Below are 17,881 nucleotides of genomic sequence, written 5' to 3'. Positions count from 1 at the left end.
ATTCCCTGCACCATGCGTCAATTCGCTGCAGATCCTCCTGCACTTCAGTACAATTTTCCATTGTTACAACCTCTCGATATACCACAGCATGATCCGCAAAAAGCCTCAGCGAACTTCCTATGTCATCCACAACGTCATTTATGTATATTGTGAATAGCAACGGTCCCTCGACACTCCCCTGCGGCACACCTGAAATCACTCTTACTTCGGAAGACTTCTCTCCATTGAGAATGACATGCTCCGTTCTGTTATCTAGGAACTCTTCAATCCAATCACACAATTGGTCTGATAGTCCATATGCTCTTACTTTGTTCATTAAACGACTGTGGGGAACTGTATCGAACGCCTTGCGGAAGTTAAGAAACACGGCATCTACCTGGGAACCCGTGTCTATGGCCCTCTGAGTCTCGTGGACGAATAGCGCGAGCTGGGTTTCACACTATCGTTTTTTTAGAAATCCATGCTGATTACTACAGAGTAGATTTCTAGTCTCCAGAAAAGCCATTAAACTCGAACATAATACGCGTTCCAAAATTCTGCAACTGATAGACGTTAGATATATAGTTCATCGTCTTCCAAAAATGGCGTAAGACTAACGAACGCCAAAAAGTTATTGTTCGGTACTTGTGAAGTAAAAGGAGTCAACTTTCACCTGTAAGAGAATATTTCGTTACCTGCTTCGAATGGCATGGGGTTTTATTAGAACAAAAAAAAACAAAGTTCACAAAATGTCCGACAGATGACGCTGGACAGTAAAACATCAGTGACTGCGCATGAAAGTCGTGTATAAAAGGAGCTGTAATGAGAGAGAGAATCAGATGCGCCAGCAGTCGCAGCATGTTGACGTTACCTGAAAAGGCGCTTTTAGTGAAGCTGTATACTCAGAATGGGGAATGTGCTAGTTCAGCGTTACGATCCTATCGCCATAGGAAGGGGATTCGAACGGGTAAAGGTCCGTTGACAAATGCAGCTGTGGCGAGAATGAATTCGACGTTCGAAACCACGGGTTGTTTAGACGATAGACCCCGTAGTGGCCGACCGAGCACAAGGCGTAATACTGCTGAGACAGTTCGGTAAGAAATGGACACTGTAGTGGGTTCGTCTATGCACGGGGAAATCAGCGCTCGTGCAGTCGCACGTCGCACCGGCATTCCATACACTACTGTGTGGTTGGCACTTAGGCGTACCCTCCGATGCTATCCGTACAAAATCAAAATCCATCGGTATCATGAACTGTTCCCTGGCGATTTAGTGAAGCGGAGGGCATTTGCGGTGTGGGCGTTTCAAAAGATGGCGGAAGATGACGATTGGTTGAGTAACGTGTTGTGGACCGACGAAGCTCATTTCACGCTCCGAGGGTCTGTCAACGCCCACAACTGCAGAATTTGGGCTACCGAAAATCCTAGGTCTGTTGTGGAAGCTCCATTGCACGACGAGAATGTCACGGTATGGGTTGGATTTACCACATCTACCGTTATCTGGCCTTTTTTCTTCGAGTAAATGCGTGATTCTGGTTTTGTAACTGCTACCGTGACGGGTGAGAGGTACGCCGATATGTTACAGAATGGCATCATCCCCAGCCTGACTGATAAACACCTGCTGGAACGTACGATGTTTATGCAGGATGGCGCTCCACCCCATATTGCTAGACGCGTGAAAGATCTCTTGCGCGCGCCGTTTGGTGATGATCGTGTGCTCAGCCGCCACTTTCGTCATGCTTGGCCTCCCATGTCCCCAGACCTCAGTCCGTGCGATTATTGGCTTTGCGGTTACATGAAGTCGAAAGTGTATCGTGATCGACCGACCTATCTAGGGATGCTGAAAGACAACATCCGACGCCAGTGCCTCACCGTAACTCCGGACATGCTTTACAGTGCTGTTCACAACATTATTCCTCGGCTACAGCAATTGTTGAGGAATGACAGCGGACATATTGAGCATCTCCTGTAAAGAACATCATCTTTGCTTTGTCTTACTTTGTTATGCTAATTATTGCTATTCTGATCAGATGAAGCGCCATCTGTCGGACAATTTTTAAACTTTTGAATTTTTTTGGTTCTAATAAAACCCCATGTCATTCCAAGCATGTGTGTCAATTTGTACGTCTCTATCTACATTAAGCCGTAATTTATACAGTTTTCAAATTTATACTGACTTTTTGATCACCTGGTATATTACACAGTGTGTACTCGTATGCGTACCAACTGAAACGTCCTCACGTACTGCCAGTGGTACCACCGTCCGGGAACCCCTGCCCTGTATAAACGACGCCGACTGGCCAAGACGCAACGTTGAGTGATATGTAGGGAGCCAATAAAACTTTCCTGGGTTTGTGAACGCATTGCCAATTGTAAAACTACCGACGTTTCGGTCACTTTTGTAAGTGACCTTCTTCGTTGATCAGAGATAAGGAACATCTAAAGGATGAACTACAAAATCTCAGGTCCATTTTTGGTGCCAATGCTTATGCGACAAAGAAGCACAAAACCTCGCTGCCATCAAACCGATTTTCCGAAGCAACACCAGAAAAAAAGATGTCCTTCGCACAACGAAAGATACAGTTGACAAATTACATGCTGCTGGAGTTTACGAAATCAGGTGCGAATGTGGATTAGTGAATGTAGGCGAGAAGGAGCGACCCACATATGTGAACACGAAAGATATATCCGACTGAGACAACACACCTAGTCAGCTGTGGCAGAACACCAGGATGAGTGCGCCAAACAGATGGATTTTGGTGAAGCTCGCGTACTGGCGAAACAGCCTCTTACTTTCAGGAGGAAGATTAGAGAGTCAATACAAATAACCAAGCGACCCGGCAACACGAACAGAAAAGACTACCGCCTTCGACGTCTTGGCTGCCAGCAGTAACAGCGTTACGGGACGACAGCTGACGTAAAGCAATGCACAGAGATGCGCGGGGGGCCGCATCCGCCGCAGGTACACTACGCGATCAAAAGTATCCGGACACCCCCGAAAACAAACGTTTTTCATATTAGGTGTATTGTCCTGCCACTTACTGCCAGGTACTGCATATCAGCGACCTCAGTAGTCATTAGACATCGTGAGAGAGCAGAATGGGGCGCTCCGCGGAACTCGCGGCCTTCGAACGTTGTCATGTGATTGGGTGCCACTTGTGTTATACGTCTGTACGCGAGATTTCTACACTCCTAAACATCCCTAGGTCCACTGTTTTCGATATGATAGTGAAGTGGAAACGTGAAGGGACACGTAGATCACAAAGCGTACAGGCCGACCTCGTCTGTTGACTGATAGAGACTGCCGACAGTTGAAGAGAATCGTTATGTGTAATAGACGGACATCTATTGAGACCATCACACAGGAATTCCAAACTGCATCAGGATTCACTGCAAGTACTATGACAGTTAGTTGGGAGGTAACTTGGATTTCATGGTCGAGCGGCTGCTCATAAGGAATACAATACGCCGGTAAATGCCAAACGACGCATCGCTTGGTGTAAGGAGCGTAAACATTGGACGATTGAACAGTGGAAAAACGTTGTGTTGAGCGACGAATCACGGTACGCAATGTGGCGATCCGATGGCAGGGTGCGGGTATGGCGAATGCCTGGTGAACGTTATCTGCCAACAGAAAAATTCGGAGGCGGTGGTGTTATGGGGTGGTTCTATTTTTCACGAATGGAATTTGTGCTCCTTGTTGTTTTGCGTAGCACTATTCACAGCACAGGCCTATATTGATGTTTTAGGCACCTTCTTACTTCCGACTGTTCAAGAGCAATTCGGGGATGACGACTGCATCTTTCAACACGATTGAGCACCTGTTCATAATGCACGGTCTGTGGCGGAGTGGTTACACGACAATAACATCCCTGTAATGGTTCAAATGGCTCTGAGCACTATGGGACTTAACATCTGTGGTCATCAGTCCCCTAGAACTTAGAACTTAAACCTAACTAACCTAAGGACATCACACACATCCATGCCCGAGGCAGGATTCGAACCTGCGACCGTAGCAGTCCCGCGGTTCCGGACTGAGCGCCTAGAACCGCTAGACCACCGCGGCCGGCCCCTGTAATGGACTGGCCTGCATAGTGTGCTGACGTGAATCCTATAGCACACCTTTGGGATGTTTTGGAACGCCGACATCGATACCTCTCCTCAGTGCAGCACTCCGTGAAGAATGGGCTGCCATTCCCCAAGAAATCTTCCAGCACCTGATTGAACGTATGCCTGCGAGAGTAGAAGCTGTCATCAAGGTTAAGGGTGGGCCAGCAACATTTTGAATTCCAGCATTACCGATAGGGGCGCTACGACCATCAAGTAATTTTCAGCCAGGTGTCCGGATACTTTTAATCACTTAGTATATATAAGAAACAAAGTTTTCTCATTCAGCAGTAAACAAAAAGACCCTGAAGAAGGTCACTTGCAACAGTGACCGAAACGTCGGTGGTTTTAGATATTGACAATGCGGTCACAAACCCAGAAAAATTTTATTGACTGTGACAATGGCTGCGGAAGCTTGCGTTTACGATATGTAGGAACCTCAAAAGTTAGTTAGACGTGTCGTTCCACGCTAAGACTACTGCTCGACAGGAGTGGCGCGCCGTCAGAGGGAAGTGCGTGTTGCGGGTTTCCTGCACACCCACCTCTGGCGCTGTACGGATGACAGGTGCATCGCAGCGTGCCAACGAAATAGCGCGCCAACTGGAAACCTACGTGGAACAGTACGAATCTCGTGGGCAAAACGTCCAAATTACACACTGAATTGTGGCGGTATGTGGACCAAATGCGAAGTATCGTCCTGCCGCAGTGAAACACTGCCAACAGTGTGACCGTGGCGGCACAGACGATGGTGGCGTCGATCGGGAAGCCGGTTGATCGACGTCCAGCACGGGCGACAGTGTCCGGCCAGATCCGCGGCTTTCGCAGAGCGCCTGTAGCGGTCACTGCTCGGCAAGTGAGCATCTCGGTAGGTGGCGCCCTCCGAGGTCTGCCGACCGCGGTGGCCACGTGGTTCTAGGCGCTGCAGTCCGGAACCGCGCGACTGCTACGGTCGCAGGTTCGAATCCTGCCTCGGGCATGGTTGTGTGTGATGTCCTTAGGTTAGTTAGGTTTAAGTAGTTCTAAGTTCTAGGCGACTGATGACCTTAGATCTTAAGTCCCTTAGTGCTCAGAGCCATTTGAACCTCCGAGGCCTTCTGCAGTATCCGGTACTGTGTTCACGCCGGATTCCCTTGTCACTGTCATCCGCGTACAGCGCCGCAAGGTTTATGGCGTCTCTGGACTTCTCTGAGAGTTACTAAGTTGAAGGAAATGAATTCCTAACCGTTACGGACCATGATACCGTGCTCGTCATACGAATAAACCTGATGCAAATATACAAGCCGGCCGCGGTGGCCGAGCGGTTCTAGGCGCCTCAGTCCGGAACGGCGCTGCTGCAACGGTTGCAGGTTCGAATCCTGCCTCGGGCATGGATGTGTGTGATGTCCTTAGTATACTTGGCCACTGTTTCTATGTTTCGATACAGTGTATCGATACGTGGACCTGTTTCAGTGTTTCGAAACGGCTATGTTTTACGGTTTCGAAACAGTGGCGCACCATTCCACTCTGTCTCGGGTAAAGGGGCCAGATTCGATCTCGACCCAGATAGAAAATGTATCGTTGTTTCAAAATAAAGCTGTTTCAGTCCACTTAATTGTATCGAAATAGTGATGTTTCATTCCACTCCGTCTCGACGAGATTTGGGCTTGGCACAGATGCTGAAACACATTTAACATGCCACTTCATGGAACAGTTTCAAGAGTGTCGAAATCTGTTTGACAAACAACAGCATGAAACTTAAGATTTATGAAATTAAGGATTGGTTTCTAATTGACTGCCATATTCTGAAATGGCATAATATCTGCTTTATAAACACTAGAAAATAATGAAATAACGCACACTATTTGAGTTCAAAATAATAAAATGGTGAAAGACATTCAGTTACATTACACATCTCTTATAATATACGCTTCTCTGTTCATGTACAGTTATCATGTTAAAAAAACGCAAGTAAACCTGCAACACCTTGAATAAAAAAGGCGTTGAGGGCAGCTTTTAGACATTGGGTATAGGTGCAATTGCTAGCAATGTGACTGTCAGATCACTGATGGTGTAATGGCGAACGGGACGGGCTAAGAAGCATGGGGGATTTTTGATAATGGTTCAAAACAGCTTGGGGGACGAACATTTTTTATCTTATATTTTGTTATTTATTCGAATTACGTGGCACTATTTGTGAGTCTATAGACAATGTGCCTATTATCCACAATGATTCCTTTTGTGTGCATTGAAATTAGCAGGATATGTATATTACCAAAACTCACAGAATGTAAGAATACCAGTAGCGTATCTGTTGTTTCTGCAGTTTGCTCCCTCCTCCAGTTTCGTTCATGTTGGTTCTTCTGTCGTCAGCTGCGGCAGTACGAAACCCAGAGTGGGATTATTTTATGAAAATTAATCCTGAGAAAATTAAGTGTAACTTGTGCTTCAAAGTATTTTCATTTCAAAGTAGTTCTACTTCTTGCTTAAAAAGACATTTTTGATATAAGCATCCAACAGTTATTTTAAGTGAAACTCGTTCGAAAAAAGTTTTTATAAATCTGAGACGAACCCAGTTCAGATTCCACAGAAACTGTTCAGGAATCTGCCATTTCAGTGCCTGTGCATCAAGATGAACTGTCTGTGCAAGAAATACCCAGCACTTCTACCGGTTCGGTTCTGGGGTGGTGTGGTAGACAAACAAAGATTACTGGATTTGCATCAAGACCAGTGATTTGTCCAAATGAACCAAAATAGAAGAACAGATTTTAAGACTTGTTGTTAAAGAATATCTTCCATTAATGTAGTTGAGAGTGTAGAGTTTAGAAAAATGACTTATTTATAAAATGAAAACTATGTATCTCCCAGTAGAAAAACACTCTCCAACAGTTTACTCTCTCAAGTGTTGGACAAGACACTAGTGCGAGTAAAATGTACAGTACAAGCTGTATCCTACATCTACATTACAACTGATGGATGGACATCTGTGAAAAATGAGAATTACATTGCAGTGACAGCTCAATTCATGGATGAAAACTTTAACCTTAAGTCATATTTGTTATCTAGTTTTAATTTCCATGACAAGCATACATTTGAAAACATTTCCAGTGACAAACAAAAGCCAGCTGCGGTGGTCTAGCGGTTCTAGGAGCTCAGTCCGGAACCGCACGACTGCTACGGTCGCAGGTTCGAATCCTGCCTCGGGCATGGATGTGTGTGATGTCCTTAGGTTAGTTAGGTTTAAGTAGTTATAGGGGACTGATGACCACAGATGTTAAGTCCCATAGTGCTCAGAGCCATTTGAACCTTTTATTTTTGACAAACAAAATGTGACATCAACTTGGGGTGTTACCAATGAAATTGTAGCTTACACTACTGATAATGCACCTAATGTGGTGAAGGTAGTGACAGTGTGCAAATGCTGGCATGTACCTTGTTTTGCACATGCATTGAATTTAATTGTGCAAGCAAGACTTGAATCAATTACAGACACAAGGGCAAAAGTGAAGACAACAGTGGAATTTTGCAAAAGAAATCCTCAAGCACTTGGGAAATTACATAAACTTCAGAGGCAAATGGGCTACCCTATTTTAACACCGGAACAAGATTGTCCTATGACATGGAATTCCACATATTAAATGTTTGACAGGCTTTTGGAAATCAAAGAGCCTTTGCAAAGCACCCTCAACATCGTCAGTGTGGATTCACAAACAAAACTTTCCAATGAAGACTGGTCAGTTATTGAAAAATCTTGTTAAAAACTATCTCCTTTTGAGCAAGTAAGAACTATCTAAGGAAATTATATGATTTACATAAAGATTTACCTTTAACACTACGAGGAGGAAACAAATTATTAATAACTTTAAATAACAGAGAAAAATATGTTTGAAATTATAGAAATGTTAAAAAATATTAAATCTTACATTAAAACTAAAGAAAAATCATAGAATCTTTTCATTTGAACAATCAGATTGGTTGGAGAGATATTTTGATTTTAATACAGAAATGAGAAAAATAGTAGCTAAAATGATTTCTACAAGTTAATGAATAATTCAGTGTTCAGAATAACAATGGAAAATATTAGAGATAGAGAAAATATTAAAATCCAACAGATATACGCAATACAATTCAAAATCAAATTATGAACAGACCACAATATTTTCAGAAAATGTAGTAGCAGTTCATATGAAGAAAATTAAAAGTTGTTTAATAATCCAATTAACATTGGAATGAAAGTTCTAGACATTTCGAAAATAAAAATGTATGATTTTCACTACAAGTTATGAAACCAAAATATTATGAAAAAATTGATTTATGTTCTATGGATACTGATACTTTCATTTACGATATAAGAAATGAGGACTTCTATAAAGACATGAAATCAATGATAAACGAATTTGTTACAAGCGTGTAACGAAAAGATAATATTTATGGATTACACAACTAAGTAAGAATTTCTTAGAAAAAATGAAAGATGAAAATTGTAGAAAATTATCTTAGAGCAAGTTAATTAAAGAGCAAAAATTTATGCTTATAAAGTGGAAAATAAAAATTATAAAAAATCTAAAAATCAGTTGAGAAAAAAGAAATTATTTTCAATGATTATAAAAACTGTTTAGATGACAAAATAAAAGAACATATAAAATGAATTAACTTAGCTCATCTAAACATTAATTATATACAGTTGAATGTAATAAAATTGTTTTTAGTTCTGATGATGATTAACTTGTATTTCAAGTTGGAAATAATACTTTACCAAATGGACATTATAAATTAAATCTAAATAAAATAAATGATGATAAAAACGTATTTTTCAAAGAATTAAACAGTTGCATAGAAGGTAAATAAAAAATCAAAAATTAAAATTAAAATGGTAAAAAATAAAAACACGAAAAATTAATTCATTTCTAATATTTTTTCACGATATGGTAATTTTTGATGTCTTCGTGAATAAAATTTACAAACACATATTTCTCAAAACCATTCAACTTTTCCACAATCCCTTTCTTTATATGTTTGATGTCTTGGAGCTAATTTCTCATCTTTTGAATAATGAATTTTCAATTTCATTTCTACATTTTTCACAAATAAATGTTTTAATGTACCAATTATGATGAAGTTCTCATTGTCTCTTTCTTCGACAATCTTTACAAACTGATTCTGAAGCTAAATTATGTCTTGTTATTTTAATTTCTTTGTGAATTTCTCATTCTTCATTACATGGACAAAACATTTTAACTTCACTTTTCGTTTATATAAAACAGTTACATTACAATTTTAAAAATATTATTTTTAACATATAAATGGAGTCACTTGTAGACTATAAAGAACAAACTCATTTATAATAATAAAATGTTTTAACAATTGCTGATGAAAATAAAAATACATGGTTTAAAGCAAATGATGTGGCTACACTTTTGGAATAGCAAAAAATATACAATGCTTATAAACATATAGATGAAAAGGATAAATTTAGAAAATTTTAAGAACCCCAAATTGGAACATTAAAAAAATGAAAAATCCGTCATGTTTATTAATGAATCTGCATTATACTCTATAGTATTAACATCAAAGTAAGAAGAAGCAAAACAATTTAGAGTGATGTTTTACCATCCGTTAGAAACATGCTAAATGTAAAATGAAAGAGAAAATAAATCACTTAGAAAATTTTGTAAATGAAAAAATGATGAAATAAATATATTATTACCACAATTGTTCCCCAGTTAAATGATGAAAATTTAATACCTACTTTTCTTAATTTAAAATTATATGATCATGATTTGAATCATGATTATTATGTTCTTCAAACACTTGTAAAAAATGAACAAAATCAAATAGATATTGTCAGAAATGGGCATCCAAATAATGAAGAAACTTTAATTATAAGTTATGTAGTAAAATCTGTAACTTATATAGAATAATGAAAAAAATTGAGAAATGATTTCTATCGAAAATGTTCAATATCTAGCATAATTATTCATGAGAACAATTAATTGAAAATATAGACTTTGACACATTCCTGAGAATTTAAACTTTCTTCATATATAAATTTCATTAGTATATCCATGTGGTTCTAATAAACAAAATTTATTAATTCTCTTTATTTTCTTCTAGCATCACAAATCAAAATCCCTCAAATGATTTTGGCATTAAATCAATTTTGTTAAACTGTTTTGAATATCAAAATAAACTTTCTTCTTTAATGTGAGCAATAAACATTATTAAAATTATATATAATACCAAACACATTTAGTTGCAGTAGCTGACGCATTTTATATATAAAATTGTTAAATAACATTTTAAAAAATACCTTTTGTTTTATTTACCCAAATATTGTCTGAACTATAGATGCACAACAATTTAACATAAATTTTATTACCTCTTACTTAAAACATTCTCAACACAGTTAACATCTGGAAAATTCGTTTTCAGTAATTGTTGTTCATAAAAATTTCCTTTTACTTCTTGATTTAAATCTTCAGTTTTTTTGTGATTGGATTGTAATGATTAACATCTTCAATTTCGAAACTTTCTGTTGACCAATTTTCTGTATAACCTTTTTCAAACAGTCCTTAAAGTTTATGTATTCTAACTAGATTCAGTATCTAACAAATTTGTTACGTGAAAAGCTTGAATAACATTCTTTCAGTTTCTTTATTTATGACCTATGGGTCCATTATTATAGTTGCATACTGTATCTTATTATCAATTAATTTCGAAACTATGTCAACCCATTTATAATTTCAGTGAAGAGCAAATTTTTTCTTCATCTTCTCTTTTAATGATCTATTAAATCTTTCAACAACAGATGCCTTTAATTAACTAAAAGTTGAATAATGGTTAATGTTATATTTTTCATTAATTCTTGAAATTCTTTATTATAAAGTTCTTTGCCTTATCAGTTTGCATCTTTTTTGGTATACTCCACTCAAATAGTTTAGTTGGAGGAATTTTTACCTGTTTTATCCTGAAATGGAATAGCTCAAGTAAATTCTGGAAAAACATCTATAGCAGTTAACAAATATTTATATCCTTTATTTATTTTCGAGATTCCGTTTAACTTTGCAGAATCCATTTTGGCTAAATCAGTTTGCCTAAAATAGTCTATTACAAAAGAAATTACATTTTTTCTATTAAAATTCTTTCTAATTGATTTATGTACCTCATTAATCATTTCTTCACGAATATTTAAGCCATCATCGAGTAAAATTTTGAACAATTTTTTTTTCGTTTTACAAATTGAACAACGACATCCAGTTCCTTGTTTTGTATTTTTAGTTGTTAATTTAAAAGGATGAAGTGTCTCAGTATAGTTTTTGCACTTCAAACAGTAAATGTGACGATTGTTCTGCATTTGTATAGAATAAAAAATCGTTAAATTATTTCACCAAACACAATTATCTTTACATCAACTGGAATAGCTTTAACAGAATCTTTTAATGTAACAGTTAGAGTATTTAATTTGCTAACTATCTTTCTTCCAAAAACTTCAGGACCTATTTTATGAAGTCTGTCTTCATCACAAATTGAAAGACCAAATTTCATCAAATGTTAAATCTCTGTTTATGCTGTCTCCAACAACCCGACATTTTCTTAAGCATCAAATCATATTCTTTGGAGTTGTGCATTTTTTTGTTCACCGCCAGTCATAAAGGAAAATTCAATAACTTGTTTATATCATACTTTATAATTATGTTTTTTTAATTCATTTAATTATGGAGTTAAACCTATGACGAAAAAACTCTTTCATTTCTTTTCGTGCAAACTTATTACTAAGTCCTTTTTTATTAATATAATTACTCAACAGTGTACAAATACTAACATACTCAGTTCTTGTAACAAGAGTTGATAATTCATTTTGTAAACTAAGTTTGTTAACTACATCTTTCACTACAATTGTTTCATTTACATTCGCAAGTCTTCTATTTTTAAAACCAACATAAACTTCAGTTACTTTAGAAATAGCATTTATTTGTATTTTGAACTTGTATAGTCGACCATTTATTTGTTTAGATACTAAAGATTAAAAATGTTTGAATTTTGAGTGGAAATCTTTAGGTTCTTATGACTGAAAATCATTCATTTTTTGTAAATCATGACTAACTTTATTTCCAAAGATGTTCATTTCTTGAATTTAAGATATCATTAAACATGTATTTCATGCATAATAGTTTTTAAAAAAAGCAAACACAAATGACCACAAATTACATAATCTAAATTTTGTATTCTTTTAATATTGTACTAATTTTCCCAAATAGTTGACTAGTTGTATGGAAAAATTTCCTCCATATGTATTTAAAAACATATTTTATATTCTTATTTTTATAATAACAAATGCAACGAGATCCAACATGATCGATGTATCTAAATCTACTGTTCCACATTCTGAATTTTTAGACTCACTAGGTAATTCATCAATCATAAAATACCAGAATAATATTCAATATTTAATTTTTAACCACTTTGCTTACATCGAAATTAGATAAAGATAATTAATTTTTAAAATTATTTCCATCAAATGTTTTTACTTCTTTCCTTTCTTTTCCATGTCCATATTATGATCCTTTGTTCTTCTAATTCTTTATCACCTTTTTTTATTAGTTATTACTATATTTGCAATTGCTACTGTTCTACCAGCAAGTGAATCAATTGTTGCTAAATGAAATAATTCAGTTAATAGTAAGGGAAGAAATCCTCCTTCATGTTTTGTTAGTCCAGAACTTTCTTTCTTTTTTGGAGAGATATTCAATAATTTTTTCACAACAGCAATAGTTAATGAAACAAGTAAATTTCCACCAGATCTTTTTCTTTCTTTCTATTTTGAACATCAGTTAAAATGGTTCAATAATATTTAATTGTTCATTATTAACTTTCAGTTCAATTGATTTTTGTTTAGTTTTGCCACTTGAAGCAAAATATAATCAATCGAAAATTTATAAGGCCAATCTATTTTTATCAAGTTCTTAGCCAATTACTAATTTTCGTTTTCTTTACATAATCCTTCTAGCTGCAATTGCAGCTATTTTTTCTCCTAAAGATGCATCTGTTGCATGCATTCTTTCTTTCACAAATACTGGAAGTTCTTCATCAGCTTCATGTCTTTCGTCTAAATCTTTACTATCTCTATAAGCAATATCATGTTTTTTATATTTTTCATCTAAAGCATTAAATCCTTGATCACCTCCAGCTAATTTCCCTTCTAGTTTAGTAAAAGGCTCACAAAATTTATAGGCTGGAAGATTTATCTCTAATATGGGTCAATTATTTAAAGCTCAATTATTAATACTTTACCATGTATTTCCCTTTTCTAAAATGTATGTGGGAATTTACTCAAAAATAAGAGTTCATTAGGGATTATTAATAATAAAATCACTAAATTTGTTTGTTAACATTTGGATTATTCTGACTTATTCATTATGATAATTTTTATTTCCTCCTAATTCTTCACCATAAATTACTGTTAATTACATCTCTACCATCATTCATTCAAATATATTCAACTGGTTTTTCTGAATATTTCTTTTTACTAAGCCTTTGTCAACTTTTTCTAATGTATCATTAAGATTTCTTTCTGAGAAACAAGGAAAGTAGTCTTCAAAAATTGTTTTAATGAAATGATTAAAATTACTTAATCTACTTATTTTTTTGATTAATTTTGTAATAAACTGATTTTGAATCGAAGAGAAAAACTAGTTTTGTAAATCAAGAGTATCAAATTCTGGTCCTAAATCATCTATAGTTATTTGATTTTTATTTAAAAGTTTCATTACTAGGTTTTTATTCGACTTTTTAACTCCAAATATTATATCAAAAGATACTAAACTTTATTGTGATGCAGAATTAACAGTTTGTCAAAATAAATCATATACTTGCACAGAACCAATAGAAATTCCTGTTGCGTAATACAGTTTGAAAAATTTTGAAAAATTTATCAAATTTAAAAAGCCAACAGAGTTGTTATTGAAAGTGATGTTAACTTATTTATGGGTAAAGAATATTGTGTTGCTAAAGTTTTAAGAATTCATAATCAAATTTTTGAACCTAATAAAAAGCTGCTGCTATAGATGTTCCTAAATTATTGATTTTGAATTAAGTAATGTAGATTTTAATTTGTCTGATGGATTATTTTCATCAAGAAACTAATATTATTGCTTCATTTAAACCCAATTCTGAATTTGGTGGCCCAATAATTTTTGAACCAAGCCACCCCATAAAAATTCCAATATTCAATACTATTCACAATTGAGATATAACTATAAATGATGAGAATGATGATTTGATTGACTTTAATGGTGCTAATGTAACAGTGATTTCGAAAATGAATTAATGAATTTTTTATTGTTAAATCATCATCAATTTTAATCTCTTTTCTTGTTAATGAGAAAACAAAAAATTATTTAAACATTCCTAACAAGGAAACTTAAATTAATATTAATACTGATGATGGTTGGATTCATTCCAGTTTTTTTCAACTTTATGTGACTTTTGATATTATTCATATAGAAGGAACTGATTTTTCAGCATATGATGGTAAATCAAACATTAAACAAATTGATAATTATGTTTAAAAATTGTTTGACGTTATAACTATTAAAAAATAATATTTTATCTAGAATTGAACATCCTTTTATTTCCTCTTCAATTCTTGTTCGTTCAACATCTTTTCTTTCGAATGTACTAAAAGTGGAAGGACATATTCTTAAAAATGGAAAAATTGAAACTAAACAACATGAAGTTCTTTTTCCTTTAGAATTATATGGTGTTTTTTTTAAATTATGAAGAAATTATGTTCGAAGGCGATTTAGCTGTTATTTTTACTTGGAGTCTGAGAAAAGATCAAGAAAATTCTATGCTTCATTGGAGTAATGGTAATGATAATTCCACGTTTACAAAATAAGATAAAATTGTTGTTAAAATTATCGAAACTTCTGTTCCTGTTATTAAATATGAGCCACAATAATCACTTGAATCAGAACAAGAAAGACTTAAAAACTCAAAAATTCAAATTTCTTCCTTCAAACTTCCAACTACTGAATTTACTGGTTTACAGGGAAACGAAATTTTGAACTAGATTTTACTAATTATTACAATTCTACAGAATCTGATATGCCTTCTTTTTAAAACTAATTGAAATAATTATCAATAACTTGATTGTTCTTTATTTGATCATGTTAAATTACAAAATATGTATGTTAAAAATGGAAGAAATGAAGTTTCTCCACAAGAATTACGAATCTTGATCCACCAAATAGCTTCTTAAAAGGTTACGATTGTTTTAGAAATTTCAAAAGCATAACTCAATTACATAATAATATTAATGTAAGACCTTTCAATTTTATTCAAAATTATCCTATTTATGTAATTAGTGTAACTAGAAGAATGAATGTTTTAACTACTCAAAAACAATAAGGAAATGATATGCATCGTTTAACGAGAATATTCCGAATGTTACTATTGCATATGTTCTTATGTATGGTCAAAAGAATTTAACATATGATTTTGAACATGGAATGATACTGAAAAATTTTAGTTAATTAAATAATTAAATGATTAAAAATTTAAAGATCTTTCAGCACATTGTTTTCATTTCCTTTTGAAATATTTTCGTAAAACTAGAGAAGATAAAAGCTGAAAGGTTCAGTTCTTTACAAAATTAAAAGTTCTCCAAAATGCCTGGAAAACATGGTAATTTCTTCATTCCGTAAATTTTCTCGTTATAAAGAAAAATATCCATGAATGGTAGCACTGAAAATCTAGCAACTGAACATAAAAATTCTAGTAATGGTTGTTTGCAAGTGTTGACTAAATTATCAGAAATTAAAAAATATAATTCTTATGTAATTTGAAAAGCTGAATTCTTACCTACTAAATATGGAGGTATAATTTGTTTCCTTTGAGATGAAAAATATAAAATTACTCTTCGAGATCGATATACCTAAATCTTTAAATATGATGATGAAAAATTAGATTAACTTCTAAATTTACAGTTTGTTTTTCGAGATAAATACCTAAATAAAGGTCAGCCAATTCATGTTATCGAGTTTGAATAAATTTTAAAAATTTTGATTTGTTTCTTTAATTAAATCAACATTTCCTTTGCAATAATTTTCTAAGTTCTTTTAAATTGCTCAATGTCTTTGTCACTTCTTTTTCCATTGTATTTTGGTAAAACTTAACTGTTCAAAATGGGGGAAATACGATTTGTTGGTTGTGGAGAAACTGAGATATTAGCTTCTTGGTCGGCATCTGGGAAATTTGATTCAGAAATGCTCACTGCAGTAGACTCGGCATAGACATACTGCTATCCACGTTAAAACACTTTATTCCAAGCGTCTTATCGTTGGCGACGAAAAATGACTGTTTACCTGGCTCCAGGTACTTCCATATCAACTTCTTCTCGTATTTTTCTTACTGCCACATACACGTTCCCATGTGGAAGAATTTTCCTGCACCAAGCAGAAGACATGCAATTTCGAACGCATTTTGGTGTGTTTCGCCCAATTTACACGTATTTTTGATAATTTTTCGTAATAATATCAATTATATGTCACTTCCACCCATGCGATCGTGACCACTGCACTTCTCGCGACGTATTCTAAAATTGCTTGTAAATGAAGTACAGTCGTCAACACCTAGATCACATGCACTATTTTTCTGGCCTGATGGTACAGTGTTGCACTTTATGCGTATGCATCCAGTAACCTTGGAGCCGAATCCGCCGATTCCACGTGTGACCGATTCGACTTTGTGTTTCAATTGTCCAGATCGTGTGTAATCAGACCGTTTTTCCGTTACAAAGTAGGGAAAAGAACGCTTTTTAATTACTAACGTGACAATATTTAGCTAGATGACTCCAGATTGTTTCAAATGGCTCTGAGCACTATGGGACTCAACTGCTGTGGTCATCAGTCCCCTAGAACTTAGAACTACTTAAACCTAACTAACCTAAGGATATCATACACACCCATGCCTGAGGCAGGATTCGAACCTGTGACCGTAGCAGCAGCGCGGCTCCGGACTGGAGCGCCTAGAACCGCACGGCCACCGCGGCCGGCTAGATGACTCCCCAGTATTGCTTAATATGAAAGTAAAATTGTGCAGAATAATTTCTGCATCGTTCTCTAGCGTTGATCACGCTACCGAAAGTGAATCCGTTTAACGGCCGGATTTAAGTACGCCCACGCGTGTACCTCTAACCATAGGCCATAGCTAACACAGACTGCACAAGACGTCATTTTACTGGAACCAACATCTAAGTCACGTGACTCGGGGCACGAAGCCGAACATGTCATTACGTTTTTATAATGCACAGTTTATAACATATTTGCTACAGATCAAATTTTTACTAGATGCAGAAGTAAAGACCTTCACATATTCTCAGATTAGACAGTTGGTTTGTATCCTACAGATTAGGTTAAGTGACGAAAATCTCTGTTGCATAAGTGAATTACTTTAAAATACTTACGGAGGTATTTCCATAAGTCGGAAGTTAGTATGGTTTCTGGTACTTGGATGTAAAACTTTGTGAATGACAAAGATTTCGAGATGACATATCGTTAATATCTAGCTCAGTACACCAGTATAATCAGCATTTTGTAATATATTCTTCCTGTCTTGATAGCGTTTCGGTGTGTGTACTGGTTTAAGCAAAAGTCAGAAAGCATACATGCTTATTTTGTGTAAATACCAGGCAATATGCTCATAAACGAATTTCCTTTATCGTTAGAAAACTGATCTTGCTTTCGAAACTGTTATTTTGTCTTCCACTTGTGTGGAAGCGGCGAACTACACTAATTCACAGTGCAAAAAAAAAAGTATCC

The sequence above is a fragment of the Schistocerca nitens genome, chromosome 10, assembly GCF_023898315.1.
Source record: "Schistocerca nitens isolate TAMUIC-IGC-003100 chromosome 10, iqSchNite1.1, whole genome shotgun sequence".
Taxonomy (NCBI): domain Eukaryota; kingdom Metazoa; phylum Arthropoda; class Insecta; order Orthoptera; family Acrididae; genus Schistocerca; species Schistocerca nitens.
This window is presented reverse-complemented; position numbering follows the sequence as displayed.